Raw genomic sequence first — 14,833 nt, 5'->3', positions numbered from 1 at the left:
TATGTGACATGTAAGCATTCTTTCATTATTAGACTTAAAATACTGTACCCGCAGCCGGGCACAGTGGCTCACACCTGTAATCCCAGCACTTTGGGAGGCCGAGGTGGGCAGATCACGAGGTCAAGAGATCACGACCATCCTGGCTAATACGGTGAAACCCTGTCTCTACTAAAAATACAGAAAAAAAAATTAGCCAGGCATGGTGGCGGATGCCTGTAGTCCCAGCTACTTGGGAGGCTGAGGCAGGAAAATGGCATAAACTCAGGAGGCGAAGCTTGCAGTGAGCTGAGATGGTGCCACTGCACTCCAGTCTGGGCAACAGAGCAAGACTCCATGCCCCCCAAAAAAAAGAAAAAAAAGAAAAAGAAAATAATTGATTATATTTGAAGAAAGTCATTAAAATACATGTAATATAGTTCCAATACACTGATTTAAAGGCATATATATTTAATTTTTAAATATACTTTCAAAGCTGTTATGGACAGTTCCATAGTCCAGGTGGTCAATTTCTTCCTATCCAAGTTGGAAAGCACTTGAAAGATACAGGATTCAAAAGAAACCTTTGTTAATTTTTAACACTTTCTTTTTCCTTCCTTAGGATCTTGTTTTGGCCTAGCAGATCGAGCAAATTGAACCACCATGGGTTTTCCAAAAAGCACATATCCAATAGCTTCCTTTAAGGCTTTTGCTGCTGCTTTTTCCTTAGGAAGTGTAGTGAAAGCTTGTCCTTTCATACGACCTTCTTTCATCAAACGTATATCAAACGTGATCCACTGTGTTTCTGATGAAAAGTCAACATATCTTCCAAAAATATACTTAAGGTCCTTTTCTTGAACATGTCTAGCTAAATTCTTTACATAAATTCTACATTTTTGCACTCCAGCCTGGGTGACAGAGCCAGACTCCGTCTCAAAAAAAAAAAAAAAAAAAAAAATTCTACATTTTTGTTCACCAGATTCATAACTTCTGAAAACTGAAAGTGTTTCCATTTCTTCTCTAGAAATTCTGTCCTTTTCCAGTTCCCTTCTAGAAACACATTCTGATGGCATTTCATCAGAGTCTTCTTTAATCTCCTCTGTGATGTTCCAATTAGGTTTGGGAAAGATTTTTCCAAATCCTATATTGGATGCATCAACTTCAGTAGCAGGTAAATCATAGTTTTTTTCTCACAATTTTGTTTCTTCTCTAAATCTTTCTTAAATGCAGCTGGCATGTCGGTAGATATATGGAATTCAATTCTTTTATTACCTACAGGTTGTGGTTGGTCAAATACATCTGAAGGTAACAGCACTGGATGTAAACTGCTGTGTGAAGGACACAAAAGTGTGCTCAACATATCCTTTAATTTTCTCTTTTTTTTTTTTCACATGGTGCTGCTTTATTGTTTTGGGTCTTTTGAGCTGAAGATTTGCTAGTTCCATTGGTTTGTTCATTCTCTGTCAGTCCCTCATCATCACTGCTTTCATATTCTAATTCTTCATTAGATAATTCCTCATCATCATCTGGCCAAAGAGGTTCCTCAGGTGGCTGAGGAGATGTGGGTGGAAGAGGTGCATGCAATGGCATATGGTCTTCATACATGGGAGGTCGCACAGTAATTGGTCTAAAAGGTGTGGGCAAATTCATTTTATTCATAAGACGAAGGACCTGTACATAGAACTTAGGCATGCTTGCCAAAGCCTTTACTCTGTTTGCTAGGATTGTGCTGGAAGGTGGTGGATACATATATTTGAGGCATGAATTAGGAAAAGTCAGCCCATGGTTTGGTGCAATTCCATTTTCTACTGTTAAATAACCAAGTTCTTTCTTTTCTTTATCATCTTTGACAGGGTCATCAGAATTTTTTTTTTTTTTTTTTGAGACTGAAGTGGGACCTGGGGAGTGAGCTTGGTCTTTCTCTTTTGCAAATTCAACGACTGATGGAGTCTTGTCAATGCCTTTATAGCTGCTTTTTAGAGAATGTGGCAAAAGCTGCATGTTTCAGCTGCCCCTTATCTGACAGGACATGTACCAACTGTGCCTTGAAGTACTTCAGCAAGTCCTCTTTCTCAAGAACTCAGTGGTCAGCTCAGCTGGCAGGTGCCTCACCAGAAGGGTTTGGTCGCCCCGAGGCAGGGAAAGTGAGGAGGAGCTTGTGCATCCCCTTGATGTTGCAAACAGCTGCTAGAGAGCTGCCATTTTCAAGCAAAAATTGGCCCAGAGATGTGTGGGACTCACTGTTTTATATGTCAAGATTAATTGTGGAAAGCTGGGCAAAGCTAAAAAGTTAGGTTTTTTTTTTCTTTTTTGAGATGAAATCTTGCTCTGTTGCCTAGGCTGGAGTGCAGTGGCACAGTCTCTGCTCACAGCAACCTCCGATCCTCCTGGGAGGATCAAGTGATCCTCCCGCCTCAGCCTCCCTAGTAGCTGGGATTACAAGCATGTGCCAGAATGCTGACTAATTTTTGTATTTTTAGTAGAGACGAGGTTTCACCATGTTGGCCAGGCTGGTCTTGAACTCCTGACTTCGCCTGATCTGCCTGCCTCAGCCTTCCAAAGTACTGGGATTATAGGAGTTAGCCACTGTGCCTGGCCAAAATTAGGCTTTTAATCAAATAAAATTAAGTGTAACATTTTGAACTGTCCAAGATGGATAGCATATATTATACTTTGTGAATGAATGTTTTAAATTATGACAAAGGCTGTACCACTTAAGAGTGTGGGCTTCTGTATTTCAGAGAAATTGGTATCTAATGCAAAGCTTTCCAAATAATGATATAAGATATCATTTATTTTTTTTACTCCAAAAGGAAGAATAACATGTTTATATCCATACTTTATCGTCACTATTATTATTTTCAACTTTCAGAATCCTCTTACTACATTCTTCCTTCTAGGGAAGACATCGGTACAATCCCCAGCAAACAGCAGCCCAAGGGTTGCTTATCAGGGTCAGGATCATAAACTGTCAGAACTTAATGAGTCCCTGGTGCTGGATGGCAGACAAGAGGCCATATGTTTTCATTCTCTACACCTAAACTCTAGGCAGACCAGGGAAGTTGATAATGGCTCCATTTCCTATCCTACTACCAATGAGGTAGAGGATCTCATGTCTTCGAAAAAATTATTTTTATTAACAAATATAGATGGAAGCTACTAGGATTGATCAGCCTCTGTAAGTGGAATGACTCCTATTTGCCATAACTAAATTAGTCCATGCCCCACATTTTGTTTTATTTTTTTGAGACAAAGTCTTGCTCTGTCGCCCAGGCTGGAGTGCAGCGGTGTGATCTCGGCTCACTGCAACTTCTGCCTCCCGGGTTAAAGCTATTCTTGTGCCTCAGCCTCCCAAGTAGCTGGGACTACAGGCACATGCTGGCATGCTCGGCTAATTTTTGTATTTTTAGTAGAGATGAGATTTCACCATGTTGGCCAAGCTGGTGGCTAACTCCTGACCTAAAGTAATCCGCCTGCTTTGGCCTCCCAAAGTGCTGGGATTACCTCATGAGCCACTGTGCCCAACCATGCCCCATATTTTGTAGATGATAGTTCATACTCTGGAGTACAAGGATTAGTAAGGACCAGAATAAGGATAACGTTCCTGGGTCAGGCATCATTTTACAGTTCACATGTTGAATGAATGGAATAGCCCGCAGAAGTTGGTAGGATGAAAGGAAATAGCGTAAAGTGATTTAAATGTATCTGGGGGAACATCCCTCTTCCTGTTCCCAGTTTCTAGGCATTCTTGCCTTCCTGCTGATCCTGACATTTGGAGTGCTGCAGTAAGTCACTCCATCTAAGACTGTCTACCCAAGAAGTGCCTCAATTCCCCTTATTCCTCTCCCAAACCAAAACTACCATTTCTCCATCTGAATAATTGCCAAGAATGTGTATATTACTGATAAGTTCACTCTGACAGTCCCTGAATGTTCCAATAAATACTAGTCCAACCAGAAAAATAAAAATGAGTTTCAAGGTTAAATATATACTTCACAGACCCTTCTTGGAGATTCCCAACAAATATTAGCTCTGAAAAGTACCAGGGCAAGTTGAATATTTTAAACCATTTCATATTTTTAAAGGTAGCCTGATAATTCAAAAGACAACAGTTGAAATAGGGACTCTCATGATTGGAATAAAGACATCATATGATTAGGGGAGATTTCCCTATCTCTCCTCTTTCAGGAATTTTTTTCTCTTATTTTAGAAACTCTTATTTGAAAGGTTGCCCTTTCTTTTTCATCTTTCAATTGTCTAACTCTTTAAGAAAGGGAACCAATCCTTGGCTATGCTTTGGGGGTGACATGAGGCTGAGAGGTCCAGACAAGGAATTCTTTTCAATTAGGAGCAAGATAAGAAGCATTTGGGGCATGAAATTAACATTGTGGTTTATTACTAATGATGTCTATTAATAACCCTCAGTATCTCTCTTAAACATTTTCGCCTGGTATATCTGGTAGTGCAGGAAAGTGAAAAGTATTAAAAATGTAGAGAATTTATAGCAGTGTAGAAAGTAATATTTCATGGGGTAGGTAAATATAGTAATTTTCAATTCTAAAAACTGCCTTATAAGGTTTATGTAAGCATCAAATGCATATAAATCTTTAACACCCGGTCTGGCACCAATAAATATTTTCTATTAAAAATAACAGAAAAGAGCAATTTCTTTTCACATTTATTGGATACTGGGATTATATGTATCTGGCCTGTGTCTCTATCTACTGATTTAACATTTTGATAAAAGTAACCTCTTTTGTAACTGATGAGCTTTCCAAGTGGTCAAACTGTGTGGTTATCAAATGTGACTGAATTTTCTGTTAAATAATGGACATTTATTAAGTACTTACTGTGTTCCAGGTTTCATTTTAAGCTTTTCGACATATATCCATTTCATTTCCATAACAACCTTAAAAGATAAACATTGTTATGATTGTACTCATTTCCCAGATGAGGATACTGATGTTTAAGCAAAATTAAGTAAACATCAGATAAACAGCAATTGGTGGAAAACATCTGAGCATCTTTTAAAATAAATGAGTGATAGTATATTTTTGACATGGAAACAACCTTAGGGATGGCCTATTTTAAATATATCTTTCATAAATAAGAGTGATGAGGCCTACAAAGGGATTGAATCTTATTCTTGATGACCCAGTTGGTAGTCAGACTCAGATCTTTCATCCAGCGAGTGCATTTTATGCAATGATCCTGGGACTGCTTATAGATTATAGTCTATAGATATGAAGCTAACCCTAATTAAACATATCTCTGAGCTAGTTGCAGCAGATTGTATTTTCCATAATGAATGAATCTATAGCTATAGCTATATATTCCATCCCACATTCTCTTTTTAAAATATGATATGGACACTGTTCCATCAAGAGATGGGGTCTGTGTTCTGCCACTTTGAAAATGATTAGACTTTATTTTATTTTACTTTAAAACATTATTTATTTAATGTTACATATGTAAGCTGGACAACATGATGTTTTGATATACTTTATACATAGAGAAATGGTTACTATACTCGAGCAAATTAACATATCCATTATGTTACAGAGAAGCAACCCTTTGTGTGTGTGTGGTAAGAGCCCCTCTAATTAATGGAATGGCAATGTACACCTGTTTGAATTTTAGAACTGTGGTGAAACAGTGATGACAGTCTGTCTCCCATGCCCACTCTTTATGAAGAGGGCTGTACTTAGCAGGGAGTCTATGGCTGTCCCACCATTAAATGTTGAATGTTTCTGGAATAGATAAATTGTCTCATCGATTAACAATCTTAAGATGGAGAGGAATATAGTTGAGCAGCTATAAGTCAAAGAATTGCATCTGAAGAGCCACATCTGTACCTGGACCTGAGGTGACTGTGGCAACAAGATCGTGGACTTTGGGCTGATTCTGCAATAAGACTTGAGGGTTTCAAGAGAGGAATGGTATATTTTGCATGTGCTAGGGTTGTGAATTACTGTGGCCAGAAGCAAACTGTGGCAGATGGCATTTCCAAAGTTGGCCATACAAATATACATCCCATGCTGTATGCTATTCTTACAACGTGATAATGACATTTCTTTGTTCCCTCTGCTTGAAACTGGATGTAACTTGGTAACTGTCCTGAGCTATAGAATGCAATGGAGGTGGCACTGGGTGACTTCTGAAGTTAGCACATCAAAGGTGATGTGGCTTCTGCTTGGCCTTCACTCCCTCTTGGGATGTAGACCTGTGGAACCAAACCCAGTTATCATGTTTTGAGGAAGCCCAGGCCACATGGAGAAGCCAGGTGAACATGTTCTAGCCAACACCTTCAACTAGGTTCTCAGCCAATAGCTAACAAAACCATGCGGGTGGATGAACTTTTAGATGATCAAGCCCTCAGTCTTCAAGGACTCTAAAGACTTCAAAGATTTTTAGGCCTCCATCTCAGACCTCACATATCATGGAGCATAGACATGCTATTCTCTCTGTGCTCTGTCCAAGTTCCTGACCTACAAAATCTGTGAGTACAATAACTGGTTGTTTTATGCCACTAGGTTTGGGGATAGTTTATTACTCAACTATATTAAATGAAACTCTGGTCAGTTAAGAATGGTATTGACTGCCCAAATAAGTATATAACCATTGATTGGTTACCACTGGTATAAAATAGGGTCTTTTGACTGCAAGTAACAGAAACTTAACTCAAGCTAGTTTTAAAGATAGAAGATATATTATCTCACTTAACAGCCCAGAAGTCAGACGAGCTTTATGTCTGGTATTCTGAGTGACTCAGCGATACCATTGAGGAAATCAGACACTTTGAATTCATAGAGCATTCTCAGGATAGCATTATTTTAGCCTAAAAGCAGGATGCTTTTGAAAGTTAGTTGCAAGTGTCCTATACAGTCACAATTATGTCTAGAAGAAAGAGTCTTCTGTGGTTCTTTCTTAGGAGTAGAAAATTTGCTTAGCAACAACCCCCCACCCCATGAGGTTTTCCCTGCTATCTCATTGTCAGCTGAAAATTCTTATTTACTAGACTATGAAATGAACATGATTGGCTCAACCAGTTGTCTGGGGCAGGGTGAATACTGGGAAGTTACCTTCATATCCATTATTTCCTTCTCTTATTTATCTTACTCCAACATGAACAGGAAGAACAGAGTTTGGTTAATGCAAGGCAATAGAATTTGCAATTAAAAAAATTAGACAGAGGGTCCCGCTCTGTTGCTGGGGCCCAGTGGCATGATCATGGCTCATTGCAGCCTCAACCTCCTGAACTCAAAGGATTCTCCCACCTCTGCCTCCTGAGGACCTGGGACTATAGGCATACCCCACCACACCCAGATAAGTTTTTAAAATTTTTTTTTAGTAGAGGTAGGGTCTCACTAAATTGCTGGTCTCAAACTCCTGAACCCAATTCATCCACCCACCTCAGCCTCCCAAAGTGTTGGGATTACAGATGTGAGACGCTATGCACGGTCAGGATTTGCAATTCTTGACCATGCTTACAAGTAGCCTACCTATAATCACATCTAGAGAATAAATAGGAGATGACATTGAGAAATAAAAATAAAATTCCGAGCTTCCCAGCGAACTGAAAGAACCGCCTCTTGGCCAAGGGGACCCTAGAGAAACCTTAAAAATTGAGTTCTTAGCCATGGCAGGGTGGGAAGTCAGACACACCTCATTATATCCCCTCCCTCACTAAACACCGTTAGGCTTTCTTCCCTAAGGGTTAAACAAAACCAGTGCTTTTGAAAGACTGGGTCCTCCACTGATACCAACCAACTGCCTGATGCTGCCCCTCCTTTTTGTGACTTCAATACAGCAGCCAACCAGCATTTCTTCCTGATAAAAGACCGTTGACCATGGGGTGGTTTTGGACAGTCTTTGAAGGCTATGCACAGAGGGCCTTTGTGTCCTCTGCTTCACATTTGGCCTTATAGGGCCTAATTGTAATACATTTAAATGTTAAGTCTCCACCCCAAAGTGAACATGAGCTACATGTTGTGTACATGTTAGCCTACTACACATGCCCATGCCTCCCCTTCACAAATGTTCACAGCTCCTCCTATAATCTGTGGGATATGTGTATTTGGCCACTCCTATCAACATATATCCTTGTCTTATTCTTCCCAACCTCAAGGTGCCTGTTTTTGGCTTCTGGTGGGAAGCTACATTTTCCAGCCTGTCAGAATGGCCATCCTGCAGGCTGCAACCCTTTATGAGAAATAAAACTCTCCTTTCCAAATTTAGGAACCTTGGGTTGGGTGTGGTGCCTCATGCCTATAATCCCAGCACTTTCAGAGGCCAAGGCAGGTGGATCCCTTGAGCTCAGGAGTTCGAGATCAGCCTGGGCAACATGATGAGACCCTATCTCTAAAACAAACAAACAAAGAAAAACAACAATGTATGAACGTTGTCATTCTTCAGTTGACAGTGTGCAATGTTTGAAATTTCTTTAAAGATGAGCTTTGTAAGGCAGATCTTATAAAGGCAAATGTACATTCCCATCGCTGACTTAGACATGAGAGTTTGCTACCAGGTGAATGGTGTCTGTTAATGGTCTCACCTGTGAATAAGTGAGAGAAACAAGTATATAGGGCACTGTGATATTGTGATTATAATATTATATTACAAGAAATATATCCTCCCAACTCCCATTTTCTAGTACACAGCTTCTACAACCTCTGGAATCTCTGAAGTGATATGTCCTTTTACATGCTGATGAGATGACTAATGGCTGGTGGCCCCTAGATAGCCTCAGGGTAGGGGCTGGTTTCTAGGGGAACCAATCATGTGATTAGAAAGTTGAAACTTTCAGCCCCACTTCCTGACTGAAGGTTGAGTTGATTACCAATGGCTGATGATTTAATCAATCACACCTGCATAAGGAAGCCTTGACAGGGTTCAGAGAGCTTCCGAGCTGCTGAACACATGCAGGATGACCTGCTGGAGAAGGTATGGACACTCTGCCCCCGTCTCCCATGTCTTGCCCTAAGTATCTCTTCTGTTTGGCTGTTTCTGAGTTGCATCCTTTTATAATAGACCATAAATGTAAGTAACATGTTTCCCAGAGTTCAATGAGCCATTCTGACAAATGATTGAGCCCAAGGGGAGGTTTTGGGAATCCTTCAATTTATAGCTGACACCAGTTAGAAGCACAGGTCACAGTCCGGGGCTTGTGACTGGTATCTGAAGTGAGGGCAGTCTTGTGGGACTGAGCTTTTAACCTGTGGGGTCTGACACTGTCTCCACATAGATAGTCTCAAAATTGGCTTAAGTTGTAGGGCACAATTGAGCTAAATTTTAGGCAGTTGGTGTCTGTCAAAGAATTGGTGTGTACTGAGGGAGTGTGAGTAAAGAGAGGAAAAACAGTTGTTTTTTCCTTACTCAGTCATAAATATATGATCCACATGTTAATTGATTTTCTGAGGTATAGCAGGTGGGAATCTAGGCTTTGGGTTCAGACCGATGTGAGTTTCCTCATCTGTAAAGTGAAGATAATATTTTCTACCTTGCTAGGTGGTTGTAAGATTAAATGAAATAGGCCAGGTGCAGGGCCTCACACCCAGCCCTTTGTGAGGCTGAGGTGGGGGGATCACGAGGCCAGGAGTTGGAGACCAGTCTGGCCAACATGGTGAAACTTCGTCTCTACTAAAAATACACACACATACACACACAAAATTAGCTGGGCGTGGTGGCAGGTGCCTGTAATCCCAGCTACTTGGGAGGCTGAGGCAGGAGAATTGTTTGAATCCAGGAGGTGGAGGTTGCAGTGAACTGAGATTGTGCCATTGCACTCCAGCCTGGGTGACAGGATGAGACTCCGTCTTAAAAAAAAAAAAAAAAAAAAAAAAAGATTAAATGAAATGATGTATGTGAAGAAGTGTGTGCCCAGTAGTGTTCCTGATATGTAGAAAGTACTCAATAAATAATTTTTTTTTACTTTTTTTTTTTTTTAAATACAAAGTACTTGTCATGACCTATGAATTGGAGAAAAGTTTTAAGTACTACATGGAGGTGTCCTTGTATTTCAAGTGTTTTTGTTGACTACAGTTGCAATGATACCATATTTGCCAACCAAATAAAATATTTCCCAATGGATATATACTGAAAGTAACAAATGAATAAAATGTAAACATATGACTTAACTTGCATGCTTTACATACAAGCATAGTTATATTTAGCTTAAGACATAATAAGGTATTTCATTCTTTAAATGTATATGACCTAACAATATATTACAGTGTATAATTTAATCTCAATAAAATAGAAAAGCATCTTTATGACATATTTCTAATTCATTGTTATTTTATTACTTATACATATGATACATATTTATTTCTAAAACAAATATATCTCTTTGGCCACCTATTTTATTTTCTTAGGATACAGGCGGTACATTACTCATGAATGGCAGTGTGTGTCAGTTATTTATCTTTCCAAAGTATCTAAAAGTGAATGAAGCTTGAATTGGGCAAGGAAGTATCATAAATTAAAAAGTGAATCTCTAAGAAATGCTGGAAAAAGGTTTGAATAAAATTAAAGTACATTTTGCCATAAAATGTAACTGTCAAAGTGGCATGAACCCAAATATGAATTAGAATTGAATTGAATTTGTATTTTTATCTGCACTAAAGAATCATTTTGAAATCATTGATCTTGGCCAGCTTAAATCTTATTTTTCTGATAACATGTCAATCAGGTATAAAGGTGGTGAGAGACAATTTAAGCCTGTGCATTTATTTGTCAATAAAATGTGTGCTCTATCGGTTTTTTCTCAGTTGCATTGTTTTATCATGTCAGTATTTCATAAGATTATATGACTGACTAATGGGAATAGCTATTACCACTGTTGATGTACTTTGAAAATAGCAATCTATATTTTATGGACCAGAAAGAGACAAAATCTGTACCTTTGACCTTATTGAACATAAAAGTAAGTTAATGTAAATGAAATTTATCTATTATTTCACCTATTCACAATTAGCTTCTTATAGCCTCAGGAATAAACATTATAATGGGTTACTTACCCTTTTTGGGTTTGTAAGAATGACTTATGAATCTCAAAATTCTTCCAAAGGCAATTTAGGGAACAGAAATACCTTAATGCAAGCCAGAAGAAAACAGACAATGGGCATTTTTGTGTAAGTCTTTTTCTCATTAAAGTGACTGATTCATATTTGCTGTGGACATCACAGATAAAAATACATAAGCCAAAGGAAAGCAATCCTGTTCAATCTAAATGTCCAGAGACACCCATGGTTAATATCAGTGCATATCCTTCTTGTCTTTTTTCCATACCTAAAATTCCTTTTCCAAAAATATATTCTATATGTTATGTAATAACCTGATACTTTACCAAATGAAATTCTGTACTTTCTATGTTATGTATACACTTTGTCAAGAAACTAATAAGTTAAAACAGTTCATTTTTACTATACCGTTTTTCTCCATCTAATGCTTTGCTTCTTGTGTTTAATCACTTGAGCATGTGGCTTATGCAGCTAGGTAATTTGCTTTTATAAAATATCCTGTGTTCTCTAAGTGTTTTTTTTTTTTTTTTTTTTTTTTGCACTGATTCATCAGTTGTTATAGTTGAGTTGTAGTTTAAATATACTTTCAATATAATGTAAAGGTTTTTTCCTGCAATACATCTCCACACCAAATTGGAATATTTTAATCAGATTTTTATTTGTAAAATATGGTTAATTGTTAGATTTAAGGCCATGCCCATAGCTATCTTGGTGAATATGTCTGGGGAATGTGTGCAGTAGCCAGCTTCCAAGATGGTGCCCAATGATTCTTGCTTCCTGGTATTCACACCCTCGTGTAGTCCCCTCCCACGCTGAATAGAACTGAGCTGTTCACCAGAAAGTTATTGTGGATGTGTGACTCCCAAGTCTAGGCTATGAAAGGCATTATAGCTTGCTTCTACCTTCCTCTCTTTTGTACCCTCATCCTGGGGGAAGCCAGCTGCTATGACATGAGTACATTGAGTGGATCTATGGAGGGGTCCATGTGTCAAGGAACTGAGGCCTTTGCCAATAGCCATCTGAGTGAACTACTTGGAAATGAATCCTCTGGCCCCAGTCAAGCCTTCAAATGATTGCAGCCCTGGCTGACAGCTTGTCTGTGCCTCTTGAGAGACTGTGAGCCAGAACCAACAGCTGAACGGCTCCTGAATTCTTGATGTACAGAAACTGTGTGAGATAGTAAATGTTTACTTTTTGCTCCAGGCCTTTAAATTTTGGGGGAGTAATTGGCCATGCAGTAATAGATAGCTGGTATAAACTGAAAGCAGAGACATGTATTAAGTATTTTCTGAAATAAAACTAGCTTAGGAGAATACTGTATTTTATCAAGAGCTCAGATAAGGTTTAACTATTTATGCTTACTAATGCAAAGTGTAGAATTTGAAGGGTAACAAACAATATCTTCAACTTAAGACATTTTATGTCATTGAAATTTTGTTTTGGTCTAAGTTTTTCTCATTAGTTTTTATACTTATGATCAACAGAAATCATATTCAAAGGAAATAAACAATAATATCAATATTTCAGTAAGAGTCTTTATGTGTACATAATAAAACTTTTTTGAAATTTATGTACCTTTTATTTTATCACAATATTATGAGTCATACATAATTGCTGTCATCCAGGAAACCCACAGACAAAAAACCAAAAGCCACAAATTTTTCTTTTTTGTCTCCCATCTTATGTCCATTGGTAACAGGTTAGATAAACAGTTTGGTGTGTATCCTTCCATAGCCCTTTGGTCGTATAGAATTAGGTAAACATATAAACTTAATAATTTTGCCTTTTTTACAAATGCAAAATAATGCTCTACATACTACTCAGCAATATATTGTTTAGAGAAAGTATGTACAATACAGATAGGTCTAATTTATTTTAAAATAACTCCTTGATAGTTTATAACAGGGGTTAGCAAACTATGGCTTACGGACTGAGTTTGTCCTGTTGCCTATTTTTATATATTATGAGCTAAGAATGGTGTTTACATTTTTGAATGATTGGGGGAAAATTAGAAGAATAGTATTTCTTGATGTGAAAATTATATGAAATTGAAATCACAGTGTCCATACAAAAAGTCTTATTGGGACATAATCATGCTCATTTTTTTACATACTGTCTGAACTCGCTCGAGTAGCTGCAACAGGAATATTGCAAAACCTAAAATATTTCCTTTCTGGCTCTTTACAGAAAACATTTGCCAATTCCCAGTCTACACTCGCACTGTCCAATAGAAATACAATGCAAACCACAAGTGTAATTCTAAGTTTTCTAATGGCCACAGTTTTTAAAAAGTAAAATAAATAGGAATAATTAATTTTAACATTTTTGTTTTAGTTAACTAAAGCATTATCATTTCATCATGTACTTAATATAAAACATTATTGAAATTTTTTTGCACACTTATTTTTTTACCATAAGTCTCTAATCTCCAGTATAGATTTTGCACTTCTAGCACATCTGGGATAGCCACATTTCAGATGTGACTAGTGACTACTGTATTGGGCACTGTAGTTCTGTAGTGCAGATATGTCACAACTTTTTAATATATAGCTTGCTAATATACATTCATGTTGTTCCGAGTTGCTATTGTCATTATAAGCATGGCTATCCTTATAAATATTTATTTCTAAGAAATATAGAGTCCCAGAAGAGGAGTTACTGAATAAAAGACGTGCACTATTAATTTTAATAGATACAAGACATTTGTTTTGGGGATGAGATTCAAATGCAAAAGCATGCTGGCTGTAGTTTGTCACAAGAAGTTGTTTGTTTTGTGTTCTCTATAGAAGAAATAACATTTTCATTGGCACTTTAAAATCTGTATTAAATGAAATCCCCATTTTTTGTTTGTTTGTTTGGTAACTAGCTTAGTCTGTGCCGGCTGCTATAACAAAGCTATCATAAAACTGGGTAATGTATAAACAACAGAAATTGTTTTCTCACGGTTCTGGAGGCTGGGAAGTCCAAGATCAAGGCACTGGCAGATTCAGAGACCCACTTCTTAGGTGGCTGTTTTTTTCCCTGTAACCTCACGTGGCAGAAGAGGTGAGAGATGTCTCTAGAGTCTTTTTTGTAATCCCATACATGAGGGCTTTGCTCTTATGTCCTAATCACTTAGCAAAGTCCCTACATTTTAATACTATCACCTAGGTGGCTAGAATTTTAATATATGAAATCACGGGGGGTCATAAAAATTTAGTTAATTGCATTCTGCTCTTGTTTCCCCCAAATACATGTCTTTCTCACACACAAGATACATTCAGGTCATATCAATAGCCCCCAAAGTCTTATCTTATTCTATCATCAACTTAAATGTTTAAAGTCCAAAGTCTTATCTAAGTATCATCTAAATTAGATATGAGTGAGACTCAAGGTATGATTCATTCTGAATCATATTGCTCTTTGGCTGTGAATCCATGAAATCAAACATATGATGTGCTTCCAAAATATAATGGTGGGAGAGCAAACAACATTAAATCTAGAGTCTTTTTAATTGAAAAAATTTTTTATAGACAGGGTCTCACACTGTCACCCAGGCTGGAGTGAAGTGGTGCAATCATAGCTCACTATAACCTCAAATTCCTAGGCTCAAGTGACACTCCTGCCTTATTTGAAATTGTGTATATTAATACATTTTGATATATCTTCATTACAGAACTACACTGTTCAATACAGTAATCACTAACCACACTTGAAATGTGCTATTCCAGATGTTCTATAAGTATAAAATCCATACTGGATATCAGAGGCTTAGTAAGAAAAATAAAATCTGAGTAGCTAGGACTACAGACACATGACACCACTAACTTTTAAATTTTTTGTAGAAATAGGGTCTT

The 14,833-nt window shown here is 37.8% G+C and overlaps 1 pseudogene; it reads right to left on the bottom strand.

The window, feature by feature from the left end:
• Nucleotides 1-368: 368 nt before the first annotated feature.
• Nucleotides 369-2,178, bottom strand: LOC101010428 (annotated as a pseudogene).
• Nucleotides 2,179-14,833: the final 12,655 nt, after the last annotated feature.

Source organism: Papio anubis, chromosome 2 (genome assembly GCF_008728515.1).
Source record: "Papio anubis isolate 15944 chromosome 2, Panubis1.0, whole genome shotgun sequence".
NCBI lineage: Eukaryota > Metazoa > Chordata > Mammalia > Primates > Cercopithecidae > Papio > Papio anubis.
This window is presented reverse-complemented; position numbering and strand designations above follow the sequence as displayed.